This window comes from Hippocampus guttulatus, chromosome 2 (assembly GCF_054856545.1).
Source record: "Hippocampus guttulatus isolate MCC_2025c chromosome 2, RoL_Hgut_1.0, whole genome shotgun sequence".
In the NCBI taxonomy this organism is placed as follows: Eukaryota; Metazoa; Chordata; class Actinopteri; order Syngnathiformes; family Syngnathidae; genus Hippocampus; species Hippocampus guttulatus.
In genome coordinates, this window is record NC_141262.1 from 18,608,495 (window position 1) to 18,633,086 (window position 24,592).

Sequence of the window (24,592 nt, forward strand, 5' to 3'; positions counted from 1 at the left end):
TAGCGCTGATCTCGAATACCGTCGGTGCCGTCCGTCACGCGTCAGAACCATAGTGACACCTTGACCGTTAGGTGTATCGCCGAAAGGCTATTCTTTCTCACAGCTGACAGCTATCATAGCTCATATTTCTCTTCAAATCGTACAAATCTTTCGCCTTTTACTAAAGATTTCCGTGGAGAGAGACAGAATGAGAAAAGACCAATTTTTGCTGTGCTCTGTTTTGTCAGAGCATCTTTCAGTGTTCAAGATAAATTTGCCATTATTCCAATTTACGGTTTCAAAGGTGTGCAAGTATCTCTGGAATGAAACTTGATGGTACCTCGTACCTCCATGGCCGTTAGATTTTGAAGCAGAAACCCCTTTTAGATTTTATTTCCAGGCTCTTTTTGTGTCTGTCAAAAAACCAAGCACCATTCTGGCCCGGGAAGTCGACTTTACACCTTTAACCCTTGATCATAGACAGTTTGTGTTTAAGCACAGATTTCAGTGAAGAGTAACAATGTTCGTTGATACGATCAGAGAACAGGAGCGTACCCGGGAGGGAGAAATTGAAGACGAGACGTTGCTGGATTTCGGCTACAGTCTTGTGTGAACCGAGGGTGGGAATTACAACGCCACCATATCAATCTCACTTCAGTACAGTATTCTGCTGATAGCAGACCTGTTTGTCCTGGTGGACTATGTAGAGAGAGCTATTGCCAACTCTGCAATGGAGCGCTGATCTCGAATACCGTTGGTGCCCTCCATCGTGCGTCAGACTCATAGTGACACCTTGACCGTCAGGTGTATCAGCGAAAGGCTAATATTCCCCACAGCTGACATCTATCATAGATCATGTTTCTCTTCAAATCGTACAAATCTTTCGCCTTTTACTAAAGATTTCCGTGGAGAGAGACAGAATGAGAAAAAAACAATTTTTGCTGTGCTCTGTTTTGTCAGAGCACCTTTCAGTGTTCAAGATAAATTTGCCATTATTCCAATTTACGCTTTCAAAAGTGTGCAAGTTTCTATGGAATGAAACTTGTTGCTACCACCATGGTCCTTATCTTTTGAAGCAGAAACTCCATTTAGGTTTTATTTCCAGGCTCTTTTTTGTCTGTCAAAAAACCAAGCACAATTCGGGGCCGGGAAGTCGACTTTACACTGTGCAAACTTTTCTCTAATGAAGCTTGATGGTACGTACCTGTGTGGTCATTAGATTTTGAAGTGGAGACCCCATTTTGATTTCATTTCCAGGCTTTTTGTGTGCGTTAAAAAAGCCAAACAAGATTCTGGACCGGGAAGTCTATTGTACAAATTTACCCCTTTGATCATTGACAGTTTGTGTTTCAGCACAGATTTCAGTGACGAGTAACAACGTTCGTTGATTTGATCAGAGAACAGCAGTACAATTTCACCTCAGGATTGTGGTGAGGAGACTCAGACAGCAGACCCCTTTCTCCTGGTGGACTGTGCAGAGAGAGCAATTGCCAATTGCATGTAGCGCTGATCTCGAATACCGTCGGTGCCGTCCGTCACGCGTCAGAACCATAGTGACACCTTGACCGTTAGGTGTATCGCCGAAAGGCTATTCTTTCTCACAGCTGACAGCTATCATAGCTCATATTTCTCTTCAAATCGTACAAATCTTTCGCCTTTTACTAAAGATTTCCGTGGAGAGAGACAGAATGAGAAAAGACCAATTTTTGCTGTGCTCTGTTTTGTCAGAGCATCTTTCAGTGTTCAAGATAAATTTGCCCTTATTCCAATTTACGGTTTCAAAAGTGTGCAAGTATCTCTGGAATGAAACTTGATGGTACCTCCATGGTCGTTAGATTTTGAAGCAGAAACCCCTTTTGGATTTTATTTCTAGGCTCTTTTTGTGTCTGTCAAAAAACCAAGCACCATTCTGGGCCGGGAAGTCGACTTTACACCTTTACCCCTTGATCATAGACAGTTTGTGTTTAAGCACAGATTTCAGTGAAGAGTAACAATGTTCGTTGATACGATCAGAGAACAGGAGCGTACCCGGGAGGGAGAAATTGAAGACGAGAAGTTGCTGGATTTTGGCTACAGTCTTGTGTGAACCGAGGGTGGGAATTACAACGCCACCATATCAATCTCACTTCAGTACAGTATTCTGCTGATAGCAGACCTGTTTGTCCTGGTGGACTATGTAGAGAGAGCTATTGCCAACTCTGCAATGGAGCGCTGATCTCGAATACCGTTGGTGCCGTCCATCGTGCGTCAGACTCATAGTGACACCTTGACCGTCAGGTGTATCAGCGAAAGGCTAATATTCCCCACAGCTGACATCTATCATAGATCATGTTTCTCTTCAAATCGTACAAATCTTTCGCCTTTTACTAAAGATTTCCGTGGAGAGTTACAGAATGACAAAAAAACAATTTTTGCTGTGCTCTGTTTTGTCAGAGCACCTTTCAGTGTTCAAGATAAATTTGCCATTATTCCAATTTACGGTTTCAAAAGTGTGCAAGTTTCTATGGAATGAAACTTGTTGCCACCACCATGGTCCTTATATTTTGAAGTAGAAACTCCATTTAGGTTTTATTTCCAGGCTCTTTTTTGTCTGTCAAAAAAACAAGCACAATTCGGGGCCGGGAAGTCGACTTTACACTGTGCAAACTTTTCTCTAATGAAGCTTGATGGTACGTACCTGTGTGGTCATTAGATTTTGAAGTGGAGACCCCATTTTGATTTCATTTCCAGGCTTTTTGTGTGCGTTAAAAAAGCCAAACAAGATTCTGGACCGGGAAGTCAATTGTACAAATTTACCCCTTTGATCATTGACAGTTTGTGTTTCAGCACAGATTTCAGTGAAGAGTAACAACGTTCGTTGATTTGATCAGAGAACAGCAGTACAATTTCACCTCAGGATTGTGGTGAGGAGACTCGGACAGCAGACCCCTTTCTCCTGGTGGACTGTGCAGAGAGAGCAATTGCCAATTGCATGTAGCGCTGATCTCGAATACCGTCGGTGCCGTCCGTCACGCGTCAGAACCATAGTGACACCTTGACCGTTAGGTGTATCGCCGAAAGGCTATTCTTTCTCACAGCTGACAGCTATCATAGCTCATATTTCTCTTCAAATCGTACAAATCTTTCGCCTTTTACTAAAGATTTCCGTGGAGAGAGACAGAATGAGAAAAGACCAATTTTTGCTGTGCTCTGTTTTGTCAGAGCATCTTTCAGTGTTCAAGATAAATTTGCCATTATTCCAATTTACGGTTTCAAAGGTGTGCAAGTATCTCTGGAATGAAACTTGATGGTACCTCGTACCTCCATGGCCGTTAGATTTTGAAGCAGAAACCCCTTTTAGATTTTATTTCCAGGCTCTTTTTGTGTCTGTCAAAAAACCAAGCACCATTCTGGCCCGGGAAGTCGACTTTACACCTTTAACCCTTGATCATAGACAGTTTGTGTTTAAGCACAGATTTCAGTGAAGAGTAACAATGTTCGTTGATACGATCAGAGAACAGGAGCGTACCCGGGAGGGAGAAATTGAAGACGAGACGTTGCTGGATTTCGGCTACAGTCTTGTGTGAACCGAGGGTGGGAATTACAACGCCACCATATCAATCTCACTTCAGTACAGTATTCTGCTGATAGCAGACCTGTTTGTCCTGGTGGACTATGTAGAGAGAGCTATTGCCAACTCTGCAATGGAGCGCTGATCTCGAATACCGTTGGTGCCCTCCATCGTGCGTCAGACTCATAGTGACACCTTGACCGTCAGGTGTATCAGCGAAAGGCTAATATTCCCCACAGCTGACATCTATCATAGATCATGTTTCTCTTCAAATCGTACAAATCTTTCGCCTTTTACTAAAGATTTCCGTGGAGAGAGACAGAATGAGAAAAAAACAATTTTTGCTGTGCTCTGTTTTGTCAGAGCACCTTTCAGTGTTCAAGATAAATTTGCCATTATTCCAATTTACGCTTTCAAAAGTGTGCAAGTTTCTATGGAATGAAACTTGTTGCTACCACCATGGTCCTTATCTTTTGAAGCAGAAACTCCATTTAGGTTTTATTTCCAGGCTCTTTTTTGTCTGTCAAAAAACCAAGCACAATTCGGGGCCGGGAAGTCGACTTTACACTGTGCAAACTTTTCTCTAATGAAGCTTGATGGTACGTACCTGTGTGGTCATTAGATTTTGAAGTGGAGACCCCATTTTGATTTCATTTCCAGGCTTTTTGTGTGCGTTAAAAAAGCCAAACAAGATTCTGGACCGGGAAGTCTATTGTACAAATTTACCCCTTTGATCATTGACAGTTTGTGTTTCAGCACAGATTTCAGTGACGAGTAACAACGTTCGTTGATTTGATCAGAGAACAGCAGTACAATTTCACCTCAGGATTGTGGTGAGGAGACTCAGACAGCAGACCCCTTTCTCCTGGTGGACTGTGCAGAGAGAGCAATTGCCAATTGCATGTAGCGCTGATCTCGAATACCGTCGGTGCCGTCCGTCACGCGTCAGAACCATAGTGACACCTTGACCGTTAGGTGTATCGCCGAAAGGCTATTCTTTCTCACAGCTGACAGCTATCATAGCTCATATTTCTCTTCAAATCGTACAAATCTTTCGCCTTTTACTAAAGATTTCCGTGGAGAGAGACAGAATGAGAAAAGACCAATTTTTGCTGTGCTCTGTTTTGTCAGAGCATCTTTCAGTGTTCAAGATAAATTTGCCCTTATTCCAATTTACGGTTTCAAAAGTGTGCAAGTATCTCTGGAATGAAACTTGATGGTACCTCCATGGTCGTTAGATTTTGAAGCAGAAACCCCTTTTAGATTTTATTTCTAGGCTCTTTTTGTGTCTGTCAAAAAACCAAGCACCATTCTGGGCCGGGAAGTCGACTTTACACCTTTACCCCTTGATCATAGACAGTTTGTGTTTAAGCACAGATTTCAGTGAAGAGTAACAATGTTCGTTGATACGATCAGAGAACAGGAGCGTACCCGGGAGGGAGAAATTGAAGACGAGAAGTTGCTGGATTTTGGCTACAGTCTTGTGTGAACCGAGGGTGGGAATTACAACGCCACCATATCAATCTCACTTCAGTACAGTATTCTGCTGATAGCAGACCTGTTTGTCCTGGTGGACTATGTAGAGAGAGCTATTGCCAACTCTGCAATGGAGCGCTGATCTCGAATACCGTTGGTGCCGTCCATCGTGCGTCAGACTCATAGTGACACCTTGACCGTCAGGTGTATCAGCGAAAGGCTAATATTCCCCACAGCTGACATCTATCATAGATCATGTTTCTCTTCAAATCGTACAAATCTTTCGCCTTTTACTAAAGATTTCCGTGGAGAGAGACAGAATGAGAAAAGACCAATTTTTGCTGTGCTCTGTTTTGTCAGAGCATCTTTCAGTGTTCAAGATAAATTTGCCCTTATTCCAATTTACGGTTTCAAAAGTGTGCAAGTATCTCTGGAATGAAACTTGATGGTACCTCCATGGTCGTTAGATTTTGAAGCAGAAACCCCTTTTTGATTTTATTTCCAGGCTTTTTTGTGTCTGTCAAAAAACCAAGCACAATTCTGGGCCGGGAAGTCGACTTTACACCTTTACCCCTTGATCATAGACAGTTTGTGTTTAAAAACAGATTTCAGTGAAGAGTAACAATGTCCGTTGATACGATCAGAGAACAGGAGCATACCCGGGAGGGAGAAATTGAAGACGAGAAGTTGCTGGATTTCGGCTACAGTCTTGTGTGAACCGAGGGTGGGAATTACAACGCCACCATATCAATCTCACTTCAGTACAGTATTCTGCTGATAGCAGACCTGTTTGTCCTGGTGGACTATGTAGAGAGAGCTATTGCCAACTCTGCAATGGAGCGCTGATCTCGAATACCGTTGGTGCCGTCCATCGTGCGTCAGACTCATAGTGACACCTTGACCGTCAGGTGTATCAGCGAAAGGCTAATATTCCCCACAGCTGACATCTATCATAGATCATGTTTCTCTTCAAATCGTACAAATCTTTCGCCTTTTACTAAAGATTTCCGTGGAGAGTTACAGAATGACAAAAAAACAATTTTTGCTGTGCTCTGTTTTGTCAGAGCACCTTTCAGTGTTCAAGATAAATTTGCCATTATTCCAATTTACGGTTTCAAAAGTGTGCAAGTTTCTATGGAATGAAACTTGTTGCTACCACCATGGTCCTTATATTTTGAAGTAGAAACTCCATTTAGGTTTTATTTCCAGGCTCTTTTTTGTCTGTCAAAAAAACAAGCACAATTCGGGGCCGGGAAGTCGACTTTACACTGTGCAAACTTTTCTCTAATGAAGCTTGATGGTACGTACCTGTGTGGTCATTAGATTTTGAAGTGGAGACCCCATTTTGATTTCATTTCCAGGCTTTTTGTGTGCGTTAAAAAAGCCAAACAAGATTCTGGACCGGGAAGTCAATTGTACAAATTTACCCCTTTGATCATTGACAGTTTGTGTTTCAGCACAGATTTCAGTGAAGAGTAACAATGTTCGTTGATTTGATCAGAATCAGAATCAGAATCATCTTTATTGGCCAAGTATGTAGAACACACAAGGAATTTGTCTCCGGTATAACACGCTGCATTAGTATCATCGTAAACAACAAATCATTGAACCATTTTAGAGTAACCAGTAGCAGTATTTGTAGTACAAGAAGAGTGACTACGTCAGTGACTGTTTAAGGAGTTAATGGCTAGAGGGAAGAAGCTGTTTAAGTGTCTACTGCATTTGGTGCGCAGGGATCTGTAGCGTCTGCCTGAGGGGAGTAGCTGGAAAAGGTGGTGGGCAGGGTGCGGGGGATCCAGGAGGATTTTCCGTGCCCTTGTCTTGATTCTTGCAGTGTGCAAGTCCTCAAGAGTGGGTAGGGCGGTGCCAACGATTTTTTCCGCCGTCCTAACTGTCCGTTGAAGTCGGATTTTGTCCTTTTTTGTGGCGGCCCCAAACCAAACCGTGATGGAAGAACACAGGATTGATTCGATGACTGCCGTGTAGAACTGTCGTAGCACCTCCTGTGGCAGGCCATGCTTCCTCAGCAGCCTCAGGAAGTACATCCTCTGCCAGGCCCTTTTCAGGATGGAGATGGTGTTGACTTCCCACTTCATGTCCTGGGAGACTGTGATTCCCAGGAACTTGAAGGTCTCGACGGTTGACACAGGGCAGTTGGATAGTGTGAGGGGCAACTGTGGAGAAGAATGTTTCCTGAAGTCCACGATCATCTCTACAGTCTTGAGCGTGTTCAGCCCAAGGTTGTGTCGGCTGCACCAGAGCTCCAGCTGCTCCACTTGTTGGCGGTACGCAGACTCGTCGCCGTCTTTGATGAGACCGATGACCGTGGTGTCGTCTGCGAACTTTATGAGTTTGACAGCTGGATCTGTTGAGGTGCAATCGTTTGTGTAGAGAGAGAAGAGCAGTGGAGAGAGGACACATCCCTGTGGGGCTCCAGTGCTGGTGGTGCGTATTGATGATGTTGTTGCTCCCAGTCTCACCTGTTGTGTCCGTCCCGTCAGGAAGCTGAGGATCCACTGGCAGATCGTAGGGGACACACCGAGGTGGAGAAGTTTGGGGGTGAGGAGTTCCGGGATGATGGTGTTGAACGCAGAGCTGAAATCCACAAACAGAATCCTTGCATAGGTCCCTGTGCTGTCGAGGTGCTCGAGGATGTAGTGCAGACCTATGTTGACTGCGTCTTCCACAGACCTGTTTGCCCGGTAGGCAAACTGGAGAGGGTCCAGCAGGGGTCCGGTGACGTTCTTTAGGTGGTTCAGCACAAGGCGTCAAAGGACTTCATGACCACAGACGTCAGGGCGACAGGCCTATAGTCGTTCAGTTCCGATGTTGCCGATTTCTTGGGAACTGGGATGATGGTAGACTGTTTGAAGCAGGATGGGACCTCACACAGATCCAGAGATCTGTTGAAGATTTGTGTGAAGACCGGAGCCAGCTGGTCAGCGCAGACTTTCAGGCAGGAGGGGGACACTTTGTCGGGCCCCGCAGCTTTCTTGATCTTCTGCTGCTTGAAGAGCCGTCTCACGTCCTGTTAGTGGATCTGTAGAGGAGAAAAAGAGGGTGGAGGGGTAGATAGAGTAGTCTCTGGTAGAGGTGGGTGTGTGTGGGAAATGGGGGTGTGCTTTTCAAATCGGCAGAAAAACATGTTTAGTTCATTAGCAAGACCCTTATTGTTCACTGTTTGGGGGGATGGCATTCTATAGTTAGTGATTGCTTTCAGGCCATTCCATACAGATGCAGAGTCGTTAGCAGAGAACTGGTTTTTCAGCCTCTCTGCATAGCTTCTCTTAGCGATGTTAATTTCCTTTGTCAATTGGTTTCGGGCGTGTTTGTACAGTGCCCGATCTCCACTTCTAAATGCGGCCTCTTTCTCTTTCCTGAGTTGCCTGAGTTTGGGAGTAAACCATGGCTTGTTATTGTTGAAGGAGCGGAAGGACTTCGTTGGTACACACATGTCCTCACAGAAACTGATGTATGATGTTACAGTGTCTGTGTATTCATCCAGTGTGCCCGTTGAAGTTTCAAAGACGCCCCAATCAGTGCAATCTAAGCATTCTTGTAGAGCTAGCTTTGCTTCATCTGTCCATTTTTTCACAGTCTTAACAACCGGTTTAGCACATTTGAGTTTCTGTCTGTATGTAGGTATTAAGTGGATTAAATTGTGGTCAGAAAGACCCAATGCTGCACGGGCGACCGATCGGTATGAATTTTTGATTGTTGTATAGCAGTGGTCTAGAATGTTGCCTTCTCTGGTGAAACAGTCGATGTGCTGCTTATATCTGGGAAGTTCACGGTTAAGATGTGCTCTATTAAAATCGCCCAAAATTATCAGGGGTGACTCTGGGTATTTTAGTTCGAGTTTGTTTACTTGTTCGGCTAGCGTTTGTATCGCCGTGTTAGCGTTAGCTTGTGGCGCAATGTAAACACCGATTAGTAAAAAGGAGGTGAACTCACGTGGCGAGTAGAATGGCTTGCAGTTTAAAGACAGCGACTCCAGGTCCGGGCTGCAGTGTGCGTCGAGCTTCGTGACATCAGTGCACCATTCTTCGTTGATATAGAAGCAAATCCCGCCACCTTTCGATTTCCCTGATAGCTCCGTGTCGCGGTCGGCTCGGAGAAGGCGGAAGCCGGGTAGATGTAGCGCGGAATCCGGGTGGCGGTCACTGAGCCAGGTTTCAGTGAAGCAGAGCGCAGCAGAACGTGCAAAGGTTTTGTTGGTCTTTGTGAGGAGAAGAAGTTCATCCATCTTGTTTGGCAGAGATCGTAGATTAGCAAGCTGGATCGATGGGAGCGGGGTTCGAAATCCGCGCTGCCGGAGCTTGACGAGCACGCCGGCTCTCTTCCCCCTCCTCCGGCGGCGTTTCCATGCTCCGTACAGCGCAGCCGCTCCGCTTGCGATTAGCTCCGAAAAACCTTGTGGGTTTTCGCGTGCTGGTGAAAAAAGACCGAGCGTAGACTCCCCAATGCGCAGCAACTTTTCCCTCGTGTAAGTAAGCCGCTAAGGGTCGCCAAAAACTAACGAAAATGACAAAAACAGGGATAATACTAGGGAGCGTGTGACCGAGGCTGCGGGCGCCGATTGTTAGATCGGCGCTGATCAGAGAACAGCAGTACAATTTCACCTCAGGATTGTGGTGAGGAGACTCAGACAGCAGACCCCTTTCTCCTGGTGGACTGTGCAGAGAGAGCAATTGCCAATTGCATGTAGCGCTGATCTCGAATACCGTCGGTGCCGTCCGTCACGCGTCAGAACCATAGTGACACCTTGACCGTTAGGTGTATCGCCGAAAGGCTATTCTTTCTCACAGCTGACAGCTATCATAGCTCATATTTCTCTTCAAATCGTACAAATCTTTCGCCTTTTACTAAAGATTTCCGTGGAGAGAGACAGAATGAGAAAAAAACAATTTTTGCTGTGCTCTGTTTCGTCAGAGCATCTTTCAGTGTTCAAGATAAATTTGCCATTATTCCAATTTACGGTTTCAAAAGTGTGCAAGTATCTCTGGAATGAAACTTGATGGTACCTCGTACCTCCATGGCCGTTAGATTTTGAAGCAGAAACCCCTTTTAGATTTTATTTCCAGGCTCTTTTTGTGTCTGTCAAAAAACCAAGCACCATTCTGGCCCGGGAAGTCGACTTTACACCTTTAACCCTTGATCATAGACAGTTTGTGTTTAAGCACAGATTTCAGTGAAGAGTAACAATGTTCGTTGATACGATCAGAGAACAGGAGCGTACCCGGGAGGGAGAAATTGAAGACGAGAAGTTGCTGGATTTCGGCTACAGTCTTGTGTGAACCGAGGGTGGGAATTACAACGCCACCATATCAATCTCACTTCAGTACAGTATTCTGCTGATAGCAGACCTGTTTGTCCTGGTGGACTATGTAGAGAGAGCTATTGCCAACTCTGCAATGGAGCGCTGATCTCGAATACCGTTGGTGCCCTCCATCGTGCGTCAGACTCATAGTGACACCTTGACCGTCAGGTGTATCAGCGAAAGGCTAATATTCCCCACAGCTGACATCTATCATAGATCATGTTTCTCTTCAAATCGTACAAATCTTTCGCCTTTTACTAAAGATTTCCGTGGAGAGAGACAGAATGAGAAAAAAACAATTTTTGCTGTGCTCTGTTTTGTCAGAGCACCTTTCAGTGTTCAAGATAAATTTGCCATTATTCCAATTTACGGTTTCAAAAGTGTGCAAGTTTCTATGGAATGAAACTTGTTGCTACCACCATGGTCCTTATATTTTGAAGCAGAAACTCCATTTAGGTTTTATTTCCAGGCTCTTTTTTGTCTGTCAAAAAACCAAGCACAATTCGGGGCCGAGAAGTCGACTTTACACTGTGCAAACTTTTCTCTAATGAAGCTTGATGGTACGTACCTGTGTGGTCATTAGATTTTGAAGTGGAGACCCCATTTTGATTTCATTTCCAGGCTTTTTGTGTGCGTTAAAAAAGCCAAACAAGATTCTGGACCGGGAAGTCTATTGTACAAATTTACCCCTTTGATCATTGACAGTTTGTGTTTCAGCACAGATTTCAGTGACGAGTAACAACGTTCGTTGATTTGATCAGAGAACAGCAGTACAATTTCACCTCAGGATTGTGGTGAGGAGACTCAGACAGCAGACCCCTTTCTCCTGGTGGACTGTGCAGAGAGAGCAATTGCCAATTGCATGTAGCGCTGATCTCGAATACCGTCGGTGCCGTCCGTCACGCGTCAGAACCATAGTGACACCTTGACCGTTAGGTGTATCGCCGAAAGGCTATTCTTTCTCACAGCTGACAGCTATCATAGCTCATATTTCTCTTCAAATCGTACAAATCTTTCGCCTTTTACTAAAGATTTCCGTGGAGAGAGACAGAATGAGAAAAGACCAATTTTTGCTGTGCTCTGTTTTGTCAGAGCATCTTTCAGTGTTCAAGATAAATTTGCCCTTATTCCAATTTACGGTTTCAAAAGTGTGCAAGTATCTCTGGAATGAAACTTGATGGTACCTCCATGGTCGTTAGATTTTGAAGCAGAAACCCCTTTTAGATTTTATTTCTAGGCTCTTTTTGTGTCTGTCAAAAAACCAAGCACCATTCTGGGCCGGGAAGTCGACTTTACACCTTTACCCCTTGATCATAGACAGTTTGTGTTTAAGCACAGATTTCAGTGAAGAGTAACAATGTTCGTTGATACGATCAGAGAACAGGAGCGTACCCGGGAGGGAGAAATTGAAGACGAGAAGTTGCTGGATTTTGGCTACAGTCTTGTGTGAACCGAGGGTGGGAATTACAACGCCACCATATCAATCTCACTTCAGTACAGTATTCTGCTGATAGCAGACCTGTTTGTCCTGGTGGACTATGTAGAGAGAGCTATTGCCAACTCTGCAATGGAGCGCTGATCTCGAATACCGTTGGTGCCGTCCATCGTGCGTCAGACTCATAGTGACACCTTGACCGTCAGGTGTATCAGCGAAAGGCTAATATTCCCCACAGCTGACATCTATCATAGATCATGTTTCTCTTCAAATCGTACAAATCTTTCGCCTTTTACTAAAGATTTCCGTGGAGAGTTACAGAATGACAAAAAAACAATTTTTGCTGTGCTCTGTTTTGTCAGAGCACCTTTCAGTGTTCAAGATAAATTTGCCATTATTCCAATTTACGGTTTCAAAAGTGTGCAAGTTTCTATGGAATGAAACTTGTTGCCACCACCATGGTCCTTATATTTTGAAGTAGAAACTCCATTTAGGTTTTATTTCCAGGCTCTTTTTTGTCTGTCAAAAAAACAAGCACAATTCGGGGCCGGGAAGTCGACTTTACACTGTGCAAACTTTTCTCTAATGAAGCTTGATGGTACGTACCTGTGTGGTCATTAGATTTTGAAGTGGAGACCCCATTTTGATTTCATTTCCAGGCTTTTTGTGTGCGTTAAAAAAGCCAAACAAGATTCTGGAAATTTACCCCTTTGATCATTGACAGTTTGTGTTTCAGCACAGATTTCAGTGAAGAGTAACAATGTTCGTTGATTTGATCAGAGAACAGCAGTACAATTTCACCTCAGGATTGTGGTGAGGAGACTCAGACAGCAGACCCCTTTCTCCTGGTGGACTGTGCAGAGAGAGCAATTGCCAATTGCATGTAGCGCTGATCTCGAATACCGTCGGTGCTGTCCGTCACGCGTCAGAACCATAGTGACACCTTGACCGTTAGGTGTATCGCCGAAAGGCTATTCTTTCTCACAGCTGACATCTATCATAGCTCATGTTTCTCTTCAAATCGTACAAATCTTTCGCCTTTTACTAAAGATTTCCGTGGAGAGAGACAGAATGAGAAAAGACCAATTTTTGCTGTGCTCTGTTTTGTCAGAGCATCCTTCAGTGTTCAAGATAAATTTGCCATTATTCCAATTTACGGTTTCAAAAGTATGCAAGTATCTCTGGAATGAAACTTGATGGCACCTCGTACCTCCATGGTCGTTAGATTTTGAAGCAGAAACCCCTTTTAGATTTTATTTCCAGGCTCTTTTTGTGTCTGTCAAAAAAACAAGCACCATTCTGGGCCGGGAAGTCGACTTTACACCTTTACCCCTTGATCATGGACAGTTTGTGTTTCAGCACAGATTTCAGTGAAGAATAACAATGTTCGTTGATTTGATCAGAGAACAGCAGTACAATCTCACCTCAGGATTGTGGTGAGGAGACTCAGACAGCAGACCCCTTTCTCCTGGTGGACTGTGCAGAGAGAGCAATTGCCAATAGCATGTAGCGCTGATCTCGAATACCGTCGGTGCCGTCCGTCACGCGTCAGAACCATAGTGACACCTTGACTGTTAGGTGTATCGCCGAAAGGCTATTCTTTCTCACAGCTGACATCTATCATAGCTCATGTTTCTCTTCAAACTGTACAAATGTTTTGCCTTTTACTAAAGATTTCCGTGGAGAGAGACAGAATGAGAGAAGACCAATTTTTGCTGTGCTCTGCTTTATCAGAGCATCTTTGAGTGTTCAAGATAACAAATTTATCATTGTTCCTTTTACTGAAGAATTCCATGGAGAGAGATGCAGTGAGATTAATCAAAATTTTCCATGCTCTTTTTTTGTCAGAGCATCTTTGGGCGTTGAAGACAAACATAAATGCTATTCTTGTGTGCAGTTGCAAAAGGGCAAAGGCTTTGCTACAATGAGCCTTAATAGCACCTCCATGGAAGTTAGATTTTGAAGCAGAAAACCAATTTTGGCCTTTTTTCCAAGCTCTTTTCACATGCAGTGTGCATATACTCACTGTGTTAAAAAAGTCAAGCACGATTCACACTAACAGGGAAATCCACCCAAATTGAGGTTGATGTCATAGAATGGACTGGGAGTGGATCACAAGTGGCGAAAACGTTTAAACCCTATGACAGATTGTCCTTTCCATTGCAGAGGTTGTTGTTTTTTGATTTTTTTTTAATCCCAGGTATCAGACTTGGGTGCTCCAATTAAGATAATACACAGAGGTAATCTTAATCCAACACTTTAGTAAAATGCAAACGAATTGTTATATTAGGGTGATAAAGTTGCGTAATGACCGTTGCTTTCAAATCATTCTCACATGCGGCTGTCTATCCTCAGTCACGCAGCAATTGGTCGTGGAGCACAAAGCAACTGCATTGGTAAATGTCCCACGGAAACCAAATGAATTTTCAGCAACTCAGGTGCACATGAGGCCAATCTGGTGAAGTAAGTGATGTCTGTTATGACAATGAGCGAAGAAAAACTTACGGCGTGGAGCTTGTTGACAAAACTAAGTGTGCGGCCTTCAAAATTTGGATCCGCTTCACGAATTTGCGTGTCATCCTTGCGCCAGGGGCCATGCTAATCTTCTCTGTATCGTTATGCAATTTTTCATATGTGCTGCCAGAGCTAGCACTAACAGATCAACCTACGGGCTTCATTTTAAAGCATCTTTGAGAAAAAGACCCCTCAGTGGCGGTGGTGAACCTTGCCATGGAATCATGGGTGAGCAGCAGCCGGATTCCAGACAAATCCCAAAAATTAGGAATCTGGACTCTAGTCTTGTGTGAAGCGTGGGTTGGAATTCCACCATCTCAATGACACCTCAGGATTCTTCTGAAGAGACACTGATAAAGGACACCTTTGATGGTTGACTGTATAGGGAGAGTTTAGCATGGCCCCTGCGCAAGGATGACACGCAATTTCGTGAAGCGGATCCAAATTTTTGAATTTTTACCTGCCTGCCTGCCTGCCTGCCTGTCTGCCTGCCCTGCCCTGCCCTGCTCTGCCCGGGTCCTGCCCTGCCTTGCCTTACTGCGCGTGTATAATTGAATGTATGTACAGCAGGGGTGCCCAAACTTTTTTGACCGAAGATCTACTTTCCGATCAACCAACCTCCCACGATCGACCCGTTACCACGCACGCGTGCATACGCACACACGTACATACGCAAGCCATGACGGCAATAGCCTGACGCTGAGGCATGCGATGCACTTAGGCAGCCTGTTAACGATCGTAGCTCACACGTACCGTTTTGAAATGCTTCTCTCGGCCCTCCAGATTTCCATTCTTTGCCCGTCCCCTCTGTGAATTGTACAAAACAAACTCTAAATGAGAATAATGATAACGATAAAAGATATAGCGCAACAACTCTGATCACAAGCTGCAACTGTAGACTGCTGAGCGCTAACAACTTCCGGTGACGCATTACACGTCACCGTAGGTTAAAGATGACCTGCTCTATTTTCTTTTCTTTTTTCAATACTTTTTGTGAAAGTGAGACTGACAGAATGATTAGGGTGCAGTGTGTATTAACACAAAAAAGATATTACTAACATGCACAGAGACACAAATGTTTGGGGGGGTTCCCTCTAACACCCCTCGGATTGACTTGGGACCAGTCCTTGATCTACTGGTCGATCGCGATCGACGTAATGGGCACCCCTGATGTAAAGTATACAGATATGTATATTTGTATGACAATAACTGCTTTTTCACAATCAGGTCCTCTGCGAGGAGGGACATTATTATCCATGGTCATGTTACACATCTTTGGTCTACTGTACGGTTTCACTGAGGTTCTGAGTTACTTGGGTGCTTGTTAGTTTGTTTTGATCCATGTTATTTGGGTAGACTGCGATTGGTTGGCAGAAAATGGATTTATTGATGGATGGATTGATAGTAGTTGTTAAGGTAGATGTGTTTGTTTCTGAATTTGATCACCACAATCAAGGCCGGATTTGGATCGGAGGATATCTGATTCCATGCGTTTGTTTCCGTTTATACTGCCATGACACATAACCAAATTGGGCAACATGGGAATAAGGATATTGGAATTGTGTTACTTGGCCCATGTAATGTGAACGCAGCCTCTATGTCACTCCTGTGACTGACTGGTAATAAGTACATGGTGTACCCTACCGTTCACCCAAACTCAGCTGGGATCGACTCCATTTTATCTCATGATAATTCCACCATAAATTGCGCAGGTAATGGATGCTTTGGCGGATTTGCTCCGGTACTAGATATCAATCTAATTAAGACCCTTCAACTGCACTTACAGCCTTGCATGACTAACTGGCCTCTACTGTACTTGGTAAACGTTGGTCGAAATTCACACTTCAGTAGCACGTAAGATCAGTATAGTTCACAAAGACAGCAGGTGAAAATAAATAAATGAATACAGATATACATACATAAATCTAGCTTTATAGATACAAATTCGACAATGAGAAGCACATTTTAAAATGCTCTCTATATCTGTCCGAATAATATTTTGGTTAATGTATCAATATCTGATTCTATTGGGTAAGATTTGTTCTATTGGAATTTATCTTTAGCACGTGTACGAGGGTGAAATATTTTCACAATTATCCATTACAGCTGATGTTACAGGAATTTATCCTCGTTGCGTGAAATGAGCCCCCCCCCCCCCATCCCAGCACGATGCGCACACGACAAACTGAAGCTTGTTGTCTAATGTGGTACTGCCCTCATGTGGCTCTGAATATATTAAACTAAAATCGTACCTATTCCAAGATGCAAGCATTGAAATGGATATGATTTATGAAGTTGAAATGAAATGTGACGTTTATTACATTAAATTGGTCATGTATTAAAACATGTACAGTATATGAATAATGTATATGTAATGTATAATGTAAATAAAATATGAATAATTTATTTAAAAATAAAATTTGTTTTGAACACAATAGAATAATAAACTACTGCTCTTTACAGGTGATCACAGAGAACCTTTTAAGATTCATAAAACCCTCTGATGTTATTGGGCCAGTTTTTGTTCTGTTCTGCCCCAGACAAGAAAGGGGGGGGGGGGGAGATAACATTGGCAACTAACATTTCAGTGCTTATTGGATACACTTTTAATTTACACGAGAATAAATTTTAGACTGACATTTTCAAATCACTCTACAAAAAAATGCCCAAGATAAAAAAAGACAGTTTTGAAGACAACATATCATTGCCAAGGTCTGTGTATAAAAAAAAAATTATGTTTAATTTTGTGGTATCTTTCTTTGCCTTAACTACTCTCCTTGATCAGGTTTCATTCAAACTGAAAGACCTGCAGAGACACCAAAGAATACAATTCAGTTTAAGACATAACCTTTTTGGCAGAACTACAAATTTCAAATATGCAACTATTATATGCTTCACCTGATAACTGGATTATCATTGTGGATTTGTCTTTTTTTTGTTGCTGCTGTTGTTGTAGATAATGAAATACTCTCTTAGACAAACCACCTTCCCTGTATCGAACCAACTACCCCTGACACAAATAACCAAAGTCCTAATATGAAGAGCTTTTTAACATTGTTATCTACATATCCATGCAGGACTCATCATTTTGTTGGTTTATGTTGTCCAAGAGTGACCATTTTTTAACAAAATCTGATTATTTTGTGAATTGTATATTTGGATGCATGCCTGCACACATATGTGTGTATCTGTGCGTGTGTGTGTTTCAGCCATATCGTGATACTAGGTGTGCTCTAAAATACTTCAGGCTAACCAGGTCCATTCAGCTTGTGGCTGTGTGTGACTCTCCTACTCATAACACATGGAATAAAGCCAGCTGCTCACTTAAGCAAGCAGATGCAAATACAAGAGGCTGTGGGGGCTGAGAGCTCTTAGATCTGCAGGCAGCTCGTGACCAAAAAGGTCATTATGATGAATCCCAGGAGCAATAAAGAAGTTGAAAACATAAAGGGACAGCTGCTGATTCCACTCACATCCATAAATAGCATTGGCATGGCATCGCTTTGACCAAGACTATTGCTTTAGATTAGAATTGGATGAAGTACAGCAGGTCGAGCAATGTTCAATGTGCTGAGACATCAAAATGACTTGGCAGGTTTTCGAGGTCTTAAAACATTTAACTCGTGGGTTAAACCAATTGTTGTTTGTCTTGTTGAATGAATGATTGAACATTCAGCAGTGCAGGAGTTCACTGTGAGGCACATCTACACAGTTGTTTCATCCTAAATACACAGGTACTTACAGGTGGACGTGCTAACCAGTTGGCCCCAATTCAGAATCTTACTGAACTTCCTCACTATACTGCTTTTGGACATTCATCCCCATGGCCAAAATTGATAGCAAAGTTTAATCATCTGGGGTCAACATTTAATTTAACATTTGAAGTCATTAACTCATTTAATCCCAGCCATTTTCACTGGAACAACCCCCTCAATCCCAGCATTTTACTGGATTTTGACTGATCTTGCAAGGCCCACAGAATATTTGGTTGTAATGCGATATAAACATGGAGACTACCAAAATAAAGTTTGGACTCTCTTCTTTCAGCTCTCGTCTTTTTCCATTCTTCAGCAATCGGCATTACAGAATGGCTACATTTCATGGAAATGGAGATTCCTGGGCAAAAAATGGAGAAAAAGAGCTTTTTGTAAAAGCATGCATTTCAATCATGTGAGGCGCCACTGCCACCTACTGGTCGCTTTTTACATGATTTACAATGCAAACGGCTTATTCTCATTCACAGATTGCATCCGACCCTCCTCCTCTCTATGACGCAAAAAAATGACTTAGACGTACAAGTACGTCCTTGGTAGGCGGGGCCTAATTTTAAAAAGATGTACAAGTACGTCGTATGGAATGAAAGAGTTAATAATGACTGCTGAGCAAGTCCGCCTCACAGTGCAGTGGTGCAGGGTTCGATTTCGGCTCTGGCCTTCCTTTGTGGAGTTTGTATGTTCTCCCTATGTCTGCATGGGTTTTCTCCAGGTACTCCGGTTTCATCCCACATTCCAAAAACATGCATGGCAGGCTGATTGAACACTCTAAATTGTACCTTTGTGAGTGTAAATGGCTGTTCATCTATGAGTGTCCAGCGATTGGCTGGCAACCATTCAGAGTGTAGCCCGCCTACTGTCCAGAGACAGCTTGGATAGGCTCGAGCACGCCCGCGACCCTTGTGAGGATAAACAGATTAGAAAATTGATGGATGATGGATGGAATAATGATTTGATTTACATTTAAGTCATTTGAATGTTGATTGATATTTGGAATGGTTGCAGTATATCTGGCCTTCATATTCCCAAATAACTGTATTTGCTGAGCGGGTTTTAAATTGTGTGCAAGCTGTCATTATTTGGTAGCCATCACAATTAAGTGGGTTCCCATATACCTCAGCTCAAGCGGTGAAAAACTTTGCAGCCAGTAGTGAAGCTACCATTCAGGTGCAATTATTGTCAACGCACAGTCCTGGCACACAGTGGGATGGTGTGCAAGTGTAGCACACAGTCGTGGTCCCACAGGCAAAGCAATCCAGCAGAGATACTTGTCAGGAACAAAGGTCAAATCCAGTAGAGGAGGAACGTGTGAGAGAAAAGGCAAAAGATACCATAGCAATAATGAATTAGTCTTGTGGAATAAAAACATGTGCACATACAGTACTTCCGTGAGTGAGTGAGCCAACCAATAAGCCAGTCAATAACTGGGTGAGTGAGTTAGTCATTCAGTAACCTTGCACACTAGGTATGGAACGATAACCAATTTGACTATTTACTGTACAGTGATAGAATATGCCTCGTTTTTTTGTTGTTTTTTTACTACTTCTTCAATACCCTGATTACTGTCAAAACACTGCTACATTCTTAATTCACGATTCTACTGCCTGCAATTAGCCACCTTTCATTTGTGCTTTGCCATGACCTGCCGAATCAGCACTAAATGTGGGAACATCATGCATTGCAAAAACATGGGTGAGGTTAGCCCTTAGGTATCACAAACTGGCTATCCAGTACTTCATTGATTTGTTTGGGGGGTTACCTATGTGCAATGTAGAATATATCAGTATCTCTCCACCTCATTTCCCCTTCAGCTCTTTGTGCTGTTGTTCCTGATTGTTTTCCAATATTTACAACAATGCAACAAGCTCACGATAACTTTCTCAGAATTGGTAGGTTGTATTGGGGAATGGTTATGAATATTTTAAATCCCACCACGTCAGGTGAAAATGTATTGCTTAGTCTGAAATGATAAATATGTATCTGAATGTGGGGTTTTAGCTTGATAACCAGAAACATTCTCATATATTGTGAATGTAAATGATGAATAATTGTAAATATGTATGAGGTTTCAAGATATGTTCTCAAACACTTGATTTCCCGGCTCATCCTTTCTGGCTGGGGGTAGGATTTATTCTCATTAATTAATTCTGCAATATGTACTGTAGTTTATCGAATCAGTTCTAGATTCCTGGAGCTATTTCTGTTACTGAAGAAGGTCTGAGGGAAATCACCTTTCTTCCTGCTCACATGTATTACCTTATTTTACATTGAATGACAGATCTTTTCACATTTCACATGGTGACCTCTCACTCTTATTATGTATACTTATCTAATCAACTTGGTGCAGGATTTAGCGGTGATTATCTTCTGACCTTTAAATATCTCTACAATTTTCCCTTATAGTTCCAAAAAGGAAAAAAAGTCCTCCACATTACCGCACATTCGCAAATGCAGTTTGTTTGTTTTTGTTTTTTGTTATAGGGCTCTTGTGCTTGCATGCTGCCTCTTCATTATCACGATTCATTCGCAATCACATTGTGGTTTCTGTTGCTGCATTTGACTGCAGTGTTATTGAGAACACAACGGAAAACTGGAATAAATCCACAAAGTCGTGAGGACGCATACAAATGCACTGAAAAGTAAAACGGGTGAGTGCGGTGTTGAGTTTGGGCCTGCGTTGAACGGGGGAAGAGAGGGATAATCGCATCGAAGCACCGTATCGTAGGGCTGTCCCACTGGCAGTGTGATCTAACGTCTAAAACCGTGATGTGTTATTTTCGAAATGAATCTACAACTTGGAAGTCATCCAGCTATGTGGACAGGATTATGGTGAACTTTGGGGGTTCTGCTCTTGGGGAAAATAATCACACATAATGCGTTGGCTTTGAGAGTGAGGTGTCCACTTGTGTATTGAAAAGCTTCACAAGTGACATCGAAGACATTTTATCTGTAATGCACAAGTTTATTATTTACTCCAACAGACAGCAGTCATCCTTGAGCCAATAGCAGTCATACCACAGTGGTTGCTAACAACCTTGTCTAACTGGACCCAAATTTACCATTCATTATTTCTCCGATATTCCCATTTTCGGGGTAATGACCGTATTTTCAATGAATGCCTTATTTCAAAACTGTTTTCATATATAGGGCACACTGCATTATAAGGCACATAGAATTCAAGCTTCAATAGTGGCTGTGGTTGAGCTATGCATCCACTAGATGATGCTATGCTAAAGAAAATACAATACAATACAATACAGCTTTATTTATATAGAGCGTTCGCAACTGCTGCAGCTGTAACAAAGCTATGTGAACTGGTCACAAACACGGACATGAAACATAAATACAAATGGCATGACAGAACAATAAATGAAAGACAAAGTTATGAAGACAACTGATTCAACAAAAATGCACACAAACCTTGTGGGCTCACATCCTCAAGGGGATAATTATCCTTAGAAGTCTTGCTCGTCTCCTTCTTAATTTGTTTAGTCAGATGTTAACTCTGCTTTTGGTATTATCTTTGTTTCTTAATGACTGACAAAGTAGTTGTCTGTTTGAGTATGTGTTGGCGAATTCACATGTCAATTAGTGTCAGGCAAAACCCTTTTAGGTTATAATTGGTTCCTGCGAATAAACATATATATATACTGTATATATATAAAGTTGTACCTGACTTGACTTGAAATGATCCGATTTCTATTCGGTGGTTCCTACACAATCTACCTTAAGTGTGTTACAGCGATCAGAAAATGACGTTTGTTTATCTGTCCAACAGTGTGCATTGCAGTATTGCCTGGATGGATGGATGGATGGATGGACGGATCAAGCAATCGATCGATGGATGGAGTAGTCCATCCAAGTGAGGCAATGTTACATTATGAATTAATATCAAATGTACAAATAACAGAGAGAGAGAGAGAGCTAATAAAAGAAAATATGGACAAGTCTATTTGCTTTGCACATTTTGATTTACAAGAAATACTAAATGAAAACGAAGTGCAAACATTTGCTTTCATACAGACAATGAGTCCTGACCAGAAATCAGGTTAGAGTTTGCCTCAAGGCTTTCGAGACAAGTTCGGGACATAAGAGAACGACTGTGCTCAAAATACATGGGAAGATTCTCGTCGACATAATGAAATGACAGATCAAAGTTTCCAACATGGCAGATCAAAGATGCACATCAGCAACATAAATAGATCACTCCTCCTCCCGTTCCCATCTCTCGGGGATGAATGAGCTTCGATGGTATGAAAGGAGATTGATGCAACATTTTGAAAACATGAGAGGCAATAGACTTGAGCGCTGCCTTTGACACAATCTCTCACCCTATCCTCCTCAATAGACTCTCCTCCATTGGTCTCTCCCACACTCCCCTCAGTTGGTTCCACTCCTACCTCACTGGCCGCACTCAGTTTGTCCAGCTCAAATCCTTCACCTCAAAGCCCTCCCCAGTCACCACAGGTGTACCACAGGGATCTGTCCTAGGTCCCCTTCTCTTCATCATCTACCTCCTGCCTCTTGGCCATATCCTCCGCAAATTTAATATCCACTTTCACTGCTTTGCTGATGACACCCAGCTCTACCTCTCCTGCAAGCCAAACTCCATACTCCCACCCCCCTCCCTCACCTCTTGCCTCTCCGAACTCAAAACATGGTTCACAACAAACTTTCTTAAATTAAATACTAATAAAACGGAAGTCCTCCTTCTTGGCACCAAATCCACTTTATCCAAAGTAAACAGTTTTTCCTTCAACATTGACAGCTCCCTAGTGTCCCCCTCCCCCCAGGTTAAGAGTCTGGGTGTCATCCTGGATAGCATGCTCACCTTCCACTCGCATATCAACACCATCACCCGCACTGCTTATTTCCACCTCCGCAATATTACCAGACTTCGCCCTTCCCTCACCCCCCGCACCACTGCTATTCTTGTCCACAGTCTTGTCACATCCCGCCTTGATTACTGCAACGCTCTCCTCTTCGGCCTACCTCAAAAGTCCCTTCATAAAATCCAGCTGGTCCAAAACGCCTCTGCTCGCATCATCACAAAAACATCTTCCCAGCAGCACATCACCCCCGTTCTCCAACAGCTTCACTGGCTCCCTGTTCAACATCGCATCAATTACAAACTGCTTCTATATACATATATGGCCATCCACAACCTGGCCCCTCCTTACCTATCCGACCTTCTCCAGGTGCATATCCCCTCTCGCTCCCTCAGATCCTCGTCCTCCCTCCGCCTGTCAGTGCCCCCTGCCCGACTGAGCACCATGGGAGCCAGAGCCTTCAGTCACGCTGCTCCAAAGCTCTGGAACAACCTACCTCCGGACCTCCAAAACTGCACACCTCTTTCCACTTTCAAGTCCCGTCTAAAAACATACCTGTTCAGGATTGCCTACAACACATAGCTCTTCCATTTCCTATGTTTTTATGATTTTATGATTTTATGTCCTGTTTTTATATAATATCTCGTTTACTAATTTTTACATTGTATTTTCTTATTGTCTGTACAGTGTCCTTGGGTGGCATGAAAGGCGCTTTTAAATAAAATGCATTATTATTATTATTATTAATAGAGAATGTAAAAAAAAGTCTCTATAACTCTTTATTGGTCTATCACTGTAGAAACTGCATAAAATCAATCAAGGAACTCGCAGAACAATAGTTTTTGAATGATGCATTTGTATCACAAACTAACCAGGTAATTGTGTCACACAATCAAGGTAACGTGACTTGTAAATTTTAAATCCTTACTGTATTTATTTATGTTTCGATTTATGCATTATTTTATTTGGTGTTCTTCAGATAGCTGCATAGCTCCTAAGTGCTCATCAAAACAAATGTACAGTACTTGAAGTGATAAAGCCTAAGCAGGCCTTTCCGCGGCAAAACAAAGTGTCGCGGCTCTGTTCTGTTGTGATTCAGCTTCCGATGGGATCGGTGGGTGTTCCCTCCAGAGCCGCACCTGTCATTCTTTACAAACGGCTGCCTTTAAAAGATCAGCCACGGCAAGAACTTGCTGTCGGATAATTCAGCCTTGCTCAGTACTTCTCTACCAAGTGCTTGATTATCTAGACCAGAGGTGTCAAACTCCATTTTGTCGTGGGCCACATTTTAGTTACCGTTTCCCTTGAGGGCCATTATGACTGAAACCAAATTTTAAAAAGTCAATAATAACAGTTTATTCAACTATTGTTTAAGTTACTGCAATGAGGGGTTTGGTTCCAATAACATGCTTACAATATGTCTCTTATTTATTACATATGAGAATTTTACATTTTGTTAGAGATTTTAGCAAGCATCATGGAAGTTGACATGTTTGATTTGCTTTCGTGGGCCATATAAAATGATGTGGGGAGCCAGATCTGGCCCCCGGGCCTTGAGTTTGACACCAGTGATCGAGACATTCATGACCTTGTTTCACAGTGCTCTTCTTCATGTATTGTATTTTCGGTTGAAGTAGTGCTTTTGTCACTTTGTTTATCTTTCTCATGATTGGATCACCTTGTCTGTTTATGACAAGCAATTTTGCGTTCTTTATT

General features: G+C 42.8%; 16 non-coding genes and 1 pseudogene across 16 annotated transcripts; 16 read left to right on the forward strand and 1 right to left on the reverse strand.

Moving 5' to 3' along the window:
- Window positions 1–117: 117 nt before the first annotated feature.
- Window positions 118–231, forward strand: LOC147208765 (U5 spliceosomal RNA). Its single transcript, XR_015100349.1, has one exon. It is a non-coding gene; the product is annotated as a U5 spliceosomal RNA (small nuclear RNA).
- A 599-nt stretch (window positions 232–830) lies between these two features.
- LOC147208766 (U5 spliceosomal RNA) lies at window positions 831–943 on the forward strand. Its single transcript, XR_015100339.1, has one exon. It is a non-coding gene; the product is annotated as a U5 spliceosomal RNA (small nuclear RNA).
- Window positions 944–1,597: 654 nt separating this feature from the next.
- On the forward strand, window positions 1,598–1,711 carry LOC147208767 (U5 spliceosomal RNA). Its single transcript, XR_015100350.1, has one exon. It is a non-coding gene; the product is annotated as a U5 spliceosomal RNA (small nuclear RNA).
- Window positions 1,712–2,303: 592 nt separating this feature from the next.
- LOC147208768 (U5 spliceosomal RNA) lies at window positions 2,304–2,416 on the forward strand. Its single transcript, XR_015100358.1, has one exon. It is a non-coding gene; the product is annotated as a U5 spliceosomal RNA (small nuclear RNA).
- A 654-nt stretch (window positions 2,417–3,070) lies between these two features.
- Window positions 3,071–3,184, forward strand: LOC147208769 (U5 spliceosomal RNA). Its single transcript, XR_015100351.1, has one exon. It is a non-coding gene; the product is annotated as a U5 spliceosomal RNA (small nuclear RNA).
- A 599-nt stretch (window positions 3,185–3,783) lies between these two features.
- On the forward strand, window positions 3,784–3,896 carry LOC147208770 (U5 spliceosomal RNA). Its single transcript, XR_015100340.1, has one exon. It is a non-coding gene; the product is annotated as a U5 spliceosomal RNA (small nuclear RNA).
- A 654-nt stretch (window positions 3,897–4,550) lies between these two features.
- LOC147208771 (U5 spliceosomal RNA) lies at window positions 4,551–4,664 on the forward strand. Its single transcript, XR_015100352.1, has one exon. It is a non-coding gene; the product is annotated as a U5 spliceosomal RNA (small nuclear RNA).
- A 592-nt stretch (window positions 4,665–5,256) lies between these two features.
- Window positions 5,257–5,369, forward strand: LOC147208772 (U5 spliceosomal RNA). The gene has a single exon (XR_015100354.1). It is a non-coding gene; the product is annotated as a U5 spliceosomal RNA (small nuclear RNA).
- A 591-nt stretch (window positions 5,370–5,960) lies between these two features.
- LOC147208773 (U5 spliceosomal RNA) lies at window positions 5,961–6,073 on the forward strand. Its single transcript, XR_015100359.1, has one exon. It is a non-coding gene; the product is annotated as a U5 spliceosomal RNA (small nuclear RNA).
- Window positions 6,074–9,827: 3,754 nt separating this feature from the next.
- On the forward strand, window positions 9,828–9,941 carry LOC147208774 (U5 spliceosomal RNA). Its single transcript, XR_015100342.1, has one exon. It is a non-coding gene; the product is annotated as a U5 spliceosomal RNA (small nuclear RNA).
- Window positions 9,942–10,540: 599 nt separating this feature from the next.
- On the forward strand, window positions 10,541–10,653 carry LOC147208775 (U5 spliceosomal RNA). The gene has a single exon (XR_015100341.1). It is a non-coding gene; the product is annotated as a U5 spliceosomal RNA (small nuclear RNA).
- Window positions 10,654–11,307: 654 nt separating this feature from the next.
- On the forward strand, window positions 11,308–11,421 carry LOC147208776 (U5 spliceosomal RNA). Its single transcript, XR_015100353.1, has one exon. It is a non-coding gene; the product is annotated as a U5 spliceosomal RNA (small nuclear RNA).
- Window positions 11,422–12,013: 592 nt separating this feature from the next.
- Window positions 12,014–12,126, forward strand: LOC147208777 (U5 spliceosomal RNA). The gene has a single exon (XR_015100360.1). It is a non-coding gene; the product is annotated as a U5 spliceosomal RNA (small nuclear RNA).
- Window positions 12,127–12,761: 635 nt separating this feature from the next.
- LOC147208778 (U5 spliceosomal RNA) lies at window positions 12,762–12,875 on the forward strand. Its single transcript, XR_015100335.1, has one exon. It is a non-coding gene; the product is annotated as a U5 spliceosomal RNA (small nuclear RNA).
- A 509-nt stretch (window positions 12,876–13,384) lies between these two features.
- LOC147208779 (U5 spliceosomal RNA) lies at window positions 13,385–13,498 on the forward strand. The gene has a single exon (XR_015100364.1). It is a non-coding gene; the product is annotated as a U5 spliceosomal RNA (small nuclear RNA).
- Window positions 13,499–14,304: 806 nt separating this feature from the next.
- LOC147208780 (U6 spliceosomal RNA) lies at window positions 14,305–14,413 on the reverse strand. The gene has a single exon (XR_015100333.1). It is a non-coding gene; the product is annotated as a U6 spliceosomal RNA (small nuclear RNA).
- Window positions 14,414–14,654: 241 nt separating this feature from the next.
- On the forward strand, window positions 14,655–14,723 carry LOC147208781 (U6 spliceosomal RNA; annotated as a pseudogene).
- The last annotated feature ends 9,869 nt before the right edge of the window (window positions 14,724–24,592 follow it).